Source organism: Neovison vison, chromosome 13, assembly GCF_020171115.1.
Source record: "Neovison vison isolate M4711 chromosome 13, ASM_NN_V1, whole genome shotgun sequence".
NCBI lineage: Eukaryota > Metazoa > Chordata > Mammalia > Carnivora > Mustelidae > Neogale > Neogale vison.
In genome coordinates, this window is record NC_058103.1 from 43,107,490 (window position 1) to 43,113,496 (window position 6,007).

The following is a 6,007-nucleotide window of genomic DNA, read 5'->3' on the forward strand; positions in this document are numbered from 1 at the left end:
GGGGAGAGAGGGAGAGAGGTGAGGAAGCATCAGGAGAAGGCAGAGGTGAAGATGATGTCTGTGCTGGTGTGGTTGTGGGGGAGGGGCATGGGTCAGCTGGTGAAGGGGGTAGATGGTGAAGGGGGTAGACGGATGGAGGGGATTGAGGTGAAAATGTCCCTCCAGAGCTAATGTGGCTGCCGGGAGTGTGAGCCTTATTGAGCAATACTGCAAGGCCTAATCCCACCTGGGGAGAGAATGGTCAGTTGGGGACTGCTATCTTCCATCAGCCAAGTTCCTTGGTGTTTGGGGAGATATTTTGAGTCAGTAAAGTACTAACTGTTCGGTTGCTAGGAACTGATTTTATTTGGACTTACGGGGTGCTCTGTTCACCTGGGGATGGAGGTGACCTTCGAGGCTCTGTCAAGAGAGCTTTCTATGTGACCACAAAAAATCAGACATCAGAGGGGTCTAAGGTTTCTCCAGCTGCCCGTGTTAGCATAATCAGAAAAAAGATAGTTTACATGCTGTCTGTAAGTCGTCTGTCTCTCAACAGGTGGTCATCAGTCCATACAAAGCAAGCAGAGTCATCCATGGGACACTAGAAAGGAGAAAATCAATCTTGTTAACTAATAACCCAGATAAAGTCAACATCCCTGGCCATAAAGATTAGCCAGGCAGCCGCTCACAAGGTTGTGGAGGAGAGCTCCCATAGCCTTGTTTTCCCTTAAGAATGGCAAAGGCCAGGTGGCATTAAGGTCTGTATTTGTGTCCCTCTAAGGCCCTTATCCAATTCCACCAAAGTTAAGTATAAATCATAATTATATATAATATCAAGCAAGGACAAGCTGCAGTGGCTTCCCATGAGCTAATTTGGGTGAGGACCACCAATGTCCTAGGAATTGGCACTGAATCCGCAAAGATCAAGTTTGCTTTCTTTAAAGAGCATAATGCAAAGCTGCAGTTGTGTTTTCCTTTAGGTTTACTACATCTCAAGGTGGGGGTTGGGGAGACGGTGCAGAGGCAACTGGATGACCCAGCAAGGCTTTCTCCATTAGTAAGCCCAGCCGGTCCGTCGTTTCCTCACCGGTTAGAAGGGAAGAGAACAATCTACAGGGCAGAAAATGCACTGAGAGCCTGAATTTGGCATTGTGTTTTGATTCCAGGATTTTCTGCCTCTTACTAACTACTTGAGTGCAGACAGTACCTCAAAGTCTCCATGAGTTTGGTTTCCTCATCCGTGTGAGAGTAATTGTTGCCTCAGAGATGGGTTGCACCTATGAAACAAAAATGAGCACAGGAAAGCTGTTGGCGCCCTGTGGCCCTCAAACCACAGCCACCCCAGAAGGCTGTCAGCGATGGAGCCAGGCCAAGTGTTCCAGCCCCGCTTCCCAGAACGGATGCCTTGGGAGGGGTCCCAAGGTTCCAGGGTCACACATCAGATGTGTCCTGCCCCTTGGGGAGCCTCTGGGATGCCCTGGCTCCTGGTCCTAACTGAGGCGGAAAGGGAAGCGAGCCCAGTGCCTGTAAAGTTGGAGGCTGCTCAGAATCGCTATTCTAGCTCTCCCTCTGCCCTCTCCAGCCCTGTTCCGCACGAAAACATTAGTTCTCGGGTTGTTCCAAGCTCTCCTGAGCATCAGAGGCAAGGCCTGCAGTCACAGACCCTCTCGGCAAATGGCAAACACTTTCCGGTTTTTCCTGGAGAGCCTGTCCCGGTGCAGAGCAGACTCAAAGCCTAAGAAGTGAAGGCAGGGGTACGAGTGGATGGGGGTGGAGTTGGGGGGGGTTGGTGGGACGATGGTCAGACTGAGCACTAGTTCCTGGATGGGCCCCTCAGCCGAGTCTCAGCAGAAGCTGCCTCGGTAGAGGCCTCCCACTGGCTGCCATCTTCCGTAGCACACCCATATGTTCACTGTCGCCCGGCTTGTCCACGAAAATTTGCTGCAGGCAGAAATCTGGCATGGATGTCTCAAGCCAAGAAGAAGCTTTAATTTTTTTTCCTTTTGATAGACCTTGAATCACAGTCATTCAGTCCATTTGACCCGGGAGAAGTTACTTCAAAGTAGAGTTCCGGCCCACCCCAGTCTTCTGGGGGTTCCAGCGCCAAGAACAACTTCTCCAAGATGACCTCAAACTACCCTTCTGGGACTGAGCCTTCAGGAGCTTTGCCCACAGCCTATCCTGAGCACGCCGTTACTCTCTTATTGATGGCAAACATCATAACCTTCCTCTTGGCATCATTTCCGCTTATTTATTCTGTGCCCAGAACTTCCCTGGGCGCTCATGAATCTTACAAGTAGAAAGAAACAACTTCTGTACAGTGTAGAAAGCATAAAAAAGGACTGGGGAGAATGAGAGATGTTTGAAGTGCTTAAATCTCATGCCAAATTACTAAGAAATTAACATCTTTGCTGGGAAAATTAAAGATATTTGGAATCGAATGGAAATTTTTTTTTCAATGCAGAAATGTAAATTTTGCATTTTAGTGTGTGATCAAAGGGAATTCCACTGACAAATGAGAGCACTTGAAAATGCAGTGTAGGCTACTTTCATTAGGATGAAATGTATTGATAATCAAGGGCAAGTTGTAGTAGAGCCTTTACTTTCAGGTTCAATTTTAATTGCTCTCACTGTCGCGTTCATTGATTCATTCATCAGATATTATCCAGTGTTTACTATGAGCCAAGTTGTCATTGAGAAAATGTTATCTAGTTCTTTTCTGATGTAGTTTTTGGTAATCCTGCTATTTTCATGTTATGAGAGCATCCTATAAAATGCAGTTCTTGGGGCACTTGGGTGGCTCAGTGGGTTAAAGCGTCTGCCTTCGGCTCAGGTCATGATCCCAGGATCCTGGGATCGAGCCCCGAATCGGGCTCACTGCTCAGCGGGGAGCCTGCTTCCCCCACTCTCTCTGCCTGCCTCTCTATTTGTGATCTTTCTCTCTGTCTGTCAAATAAAGAAATAAAATCTTTTTTAAAAAATGCAGTTCTTAATCATTAACATTCACTCTCTGACATTTAGAACTTTCCTCCATATGAAGCTGAGACGCCAGAGAGAACCCAGCATCCTGGAAGCTAGTTTGCATTGGGGACATCAGAGTTGGGACTCTCTACCTTGACTCTCTTGGGACCAAAGGGGAGGAGCGGTAGGGAGAAAACTTCTCTTGTATAGCCATTATAGACCAGGAACTTTACAAAAATAATCTCATTTAATTTTTTTTCTGTGCAATTGTTAAAGATTTTTTTTATTATCAGTGAAAAACTGACTTTTTAAAAATTTTTTATTTTTTATAAACATATAATATATTTTTATCCCCAGGGGTACAGGTCTGTGAATCGCCAGGTTTACACCCTTCACAGCACTCACCATAGCACATACCCTCCCCAATGTCCATGATCTCATTTAATTTTAATTCTCCCAACTTATAGGTAGGTAGGATTTCCATTCCGGAGTTCAGAAAAGTGAGGCTAGGATGGCTGATGAAAAAAACTAGTAGGTGTTGGCATCGCTAACCCTCACTGCCTTTTAGCACATCACCCATTTCATGAGTACGTATTTATTGAGCGCCTGCTGTATCCTAAGGACAGTTCCAGGCACTAAGGATTAAGTCGGCATCCTCATGGGGTTTCCAAGCCAGTGGCTAGGACAGTAAACAGACTTGGTGAAATGCTGGGCGGTGGCAGGGAGATGAAGAAGAAAGGAAGAGGTGAAGGGATGGGGAATGGGAGTCCAGGCCGGCCCTGCGGAGTCTAGTGTCTCCGGTCTCTTCCTCGTGAGAAAAAGGGAATGTGCACACGTGTGGGCACCTGCACCGCCCGGAAGGTTGTGGGTGAGGGCAGTGAAGAGTGAGGAGGAACAGGAGTCCAAAAAAAATGTGCAAAGAGGGATAGTTCCTTGGGCTTCGGTCTGTTCCTATTTGCCTTCTGTCAACTCCGTAGTGACATCTGCATGGTGAGCTTTGTTACATACACCCTCCCCTTCCTGGGCCAGTATGCTCCGCAGGTGATAGCTATCACCCCCTGTCCCTCCCAGCCCCTTGGATGTCATCATTTCCTAGTGACCTTGCCTTGTCTCCTTGATAATGTACACATCCTGTGTTTCAATCCTTCAGGGCCCATGAAGGGATCAGATAGCTAATTTTTTTTTTCTATACAAAGTTAGCTTATTTTGCATTTGTAATTAGTTTGATAAGCTGCAAATATGCCCAATGTTGACACGCCCCAGGACCTCTTTTTATCTTCATCTTCACCTCCTTGGTGATCTCATCCAGTTCAAGGCTTTAAAAAACACCTGTAAATAGATGACTCTTGAATTGATAAGTCATGCCCTCTGCCTACCTGACTTTTCCACCAGGAAGTCCCACACACATCTCAAAATGAAGACTGAATGCCCCAGCCTTGGTTTCCATTGACGGCCTTCTCCATGCAAGTCAGTGGCAACTTCATTGTCCCAGCTACTCAGGACAACAAATTGGGGTCATCCCTTACTCTTCCTTATATCCCGAAATATCATATTTTGGCATATGAGCCCCATATCCTGAAAGGATTGGTTCGCCTTCAAATAAATCCAGAATTCAACCTTTCCTCGGCATCTCCTCCATCACCACTCTGCTCTGAACAACCATCATACCTCGTTTTCGTAGTTCCAACCAGCTTCTAATCCTTTCTCCTTTCCGTCTACCCTAAACTTGGCAGCCAGGGTGATCTGACTATAAAAAAGCAAATCACATCAGCTGGCCCTTCGGTTTACACCCTCCAGTGGCTCCCACTTGGAGAAGTCAAGCTGGAAACTGTTCTTTTCACCTCTGCTTCTCCGGATAAAACAAAAACAAAAAAAAAAACCAGCCCTCCCTGCTCTAGGCCCTTCCCTCGCATTCTCCCTCCCTCTCCTGTGGGAGCGCCCAGGCAACACTGTTTACAGGGCCGCACCCTGGCTGCCCAGGAACGCTCACGTGCTAATCACTTGGTCATTTGAAACTTGGTCAAGGTTAGATTTGCTAAGAAATGTCTTCCCCCAAATCCGAGATCTCTCCTTACTAGCGCTGGAAGATAAGACCTTCTAGTGGCTTTATCTAAAGAGAGATTGTCCCCTTTGTCCCCACCCCCGACCCCCACAGGAATCCCTGTTCGGTGGCCACACAGCAGCTCAGAGCCCACACCTACAAAAAATGCCTGTTTGTTACAAGTAACATTTAACTCAGTGGCTTTCTTCTCCTTGGGCCTTCAACTACTTTCCCTCTCTCTCTCTCTCTCTCTCTCTCTCTCTCTCTTTTCCCCTTTAAGAAAAGTACGTCCATTTTAATTTTATGGGCTTGACAGAACTAGGACAATAGGACAATGTTTCCTCGGATCAAATTTTTTTGTGAGAATTTTTTTGGCAGAATCAGTGTTTGCAAGAAGCAGATAAAACTTGACTGTTGGAGAACCTCGCAGTAGCAAGCAGCTGCCTGCCAGCAAATCTCCAGTTAACAACAGAGCTGGAGTCATTGTTAGCCAGGTAGGAGAGATGAGGGGGAGGAAAGAGAAAGCCCTAGAGCTTCCTTGTTAGGCTCTAAATGAATTGGTTGTTTAGCAATTACCGTAAGACAGCAGATCTGGGTACATGAGCTCTCTAAAGATAACATCTCAACTTGGTTCGCCTTCCTTACACAACACGGGTGCGTATGCATCAAGGAAGCCCCACAGCCCCGAGATATTTTATTCACCTCACACTCGGAGGAGTTCACTGACTGGAATTCAATAGAAACTGTTCTCTGTGTGAAAGTAATTTCAGAAAGTAATCTAGTTTATGGAAATGAAAGGCATCAAAACACAAAAAAACACTGTTTCTCTACAAGTGCTTTGCCTCAAATATTTGACATGGAAATTTGTATAATCCCTCTGGGGGCACGTGGGTTTCACCAGTGTTAACATCTTTTGAAATGAATTTCACAAATGTTTATTTGCCGTGCCAGGCAGACAAATAATTTAGAATATCGAGGCATCTTAGCCGAATCAAACTGGATACGGATCTCAGATGATTGTTAAAG

The 6,007-nt window shown here is 46.2% G+C and overlaps 1 long non-coding RNA gene across 1 annotated transcript; it reads right to left on the reverse strand.

Moving 5' to 3' along the window:
• Positions 1-321: 321 nt before the first annotated feature.
• Positions 322-4,838, reverse strand: LOC122893540. The gene is made up of 3 exons (XR_006381645.1): positions 4,609-4,838; positions 1,187-1,256; positions 322-580 (listed from the first exon to the last, which is right to left on the reverse strand). It is a non-coding gene; the product is annotated as an uncharacterized LOC122893540 (long non-coding RNA).
• Positions 4,839-6,007: the final 1,169 nt, after the last annotated feature.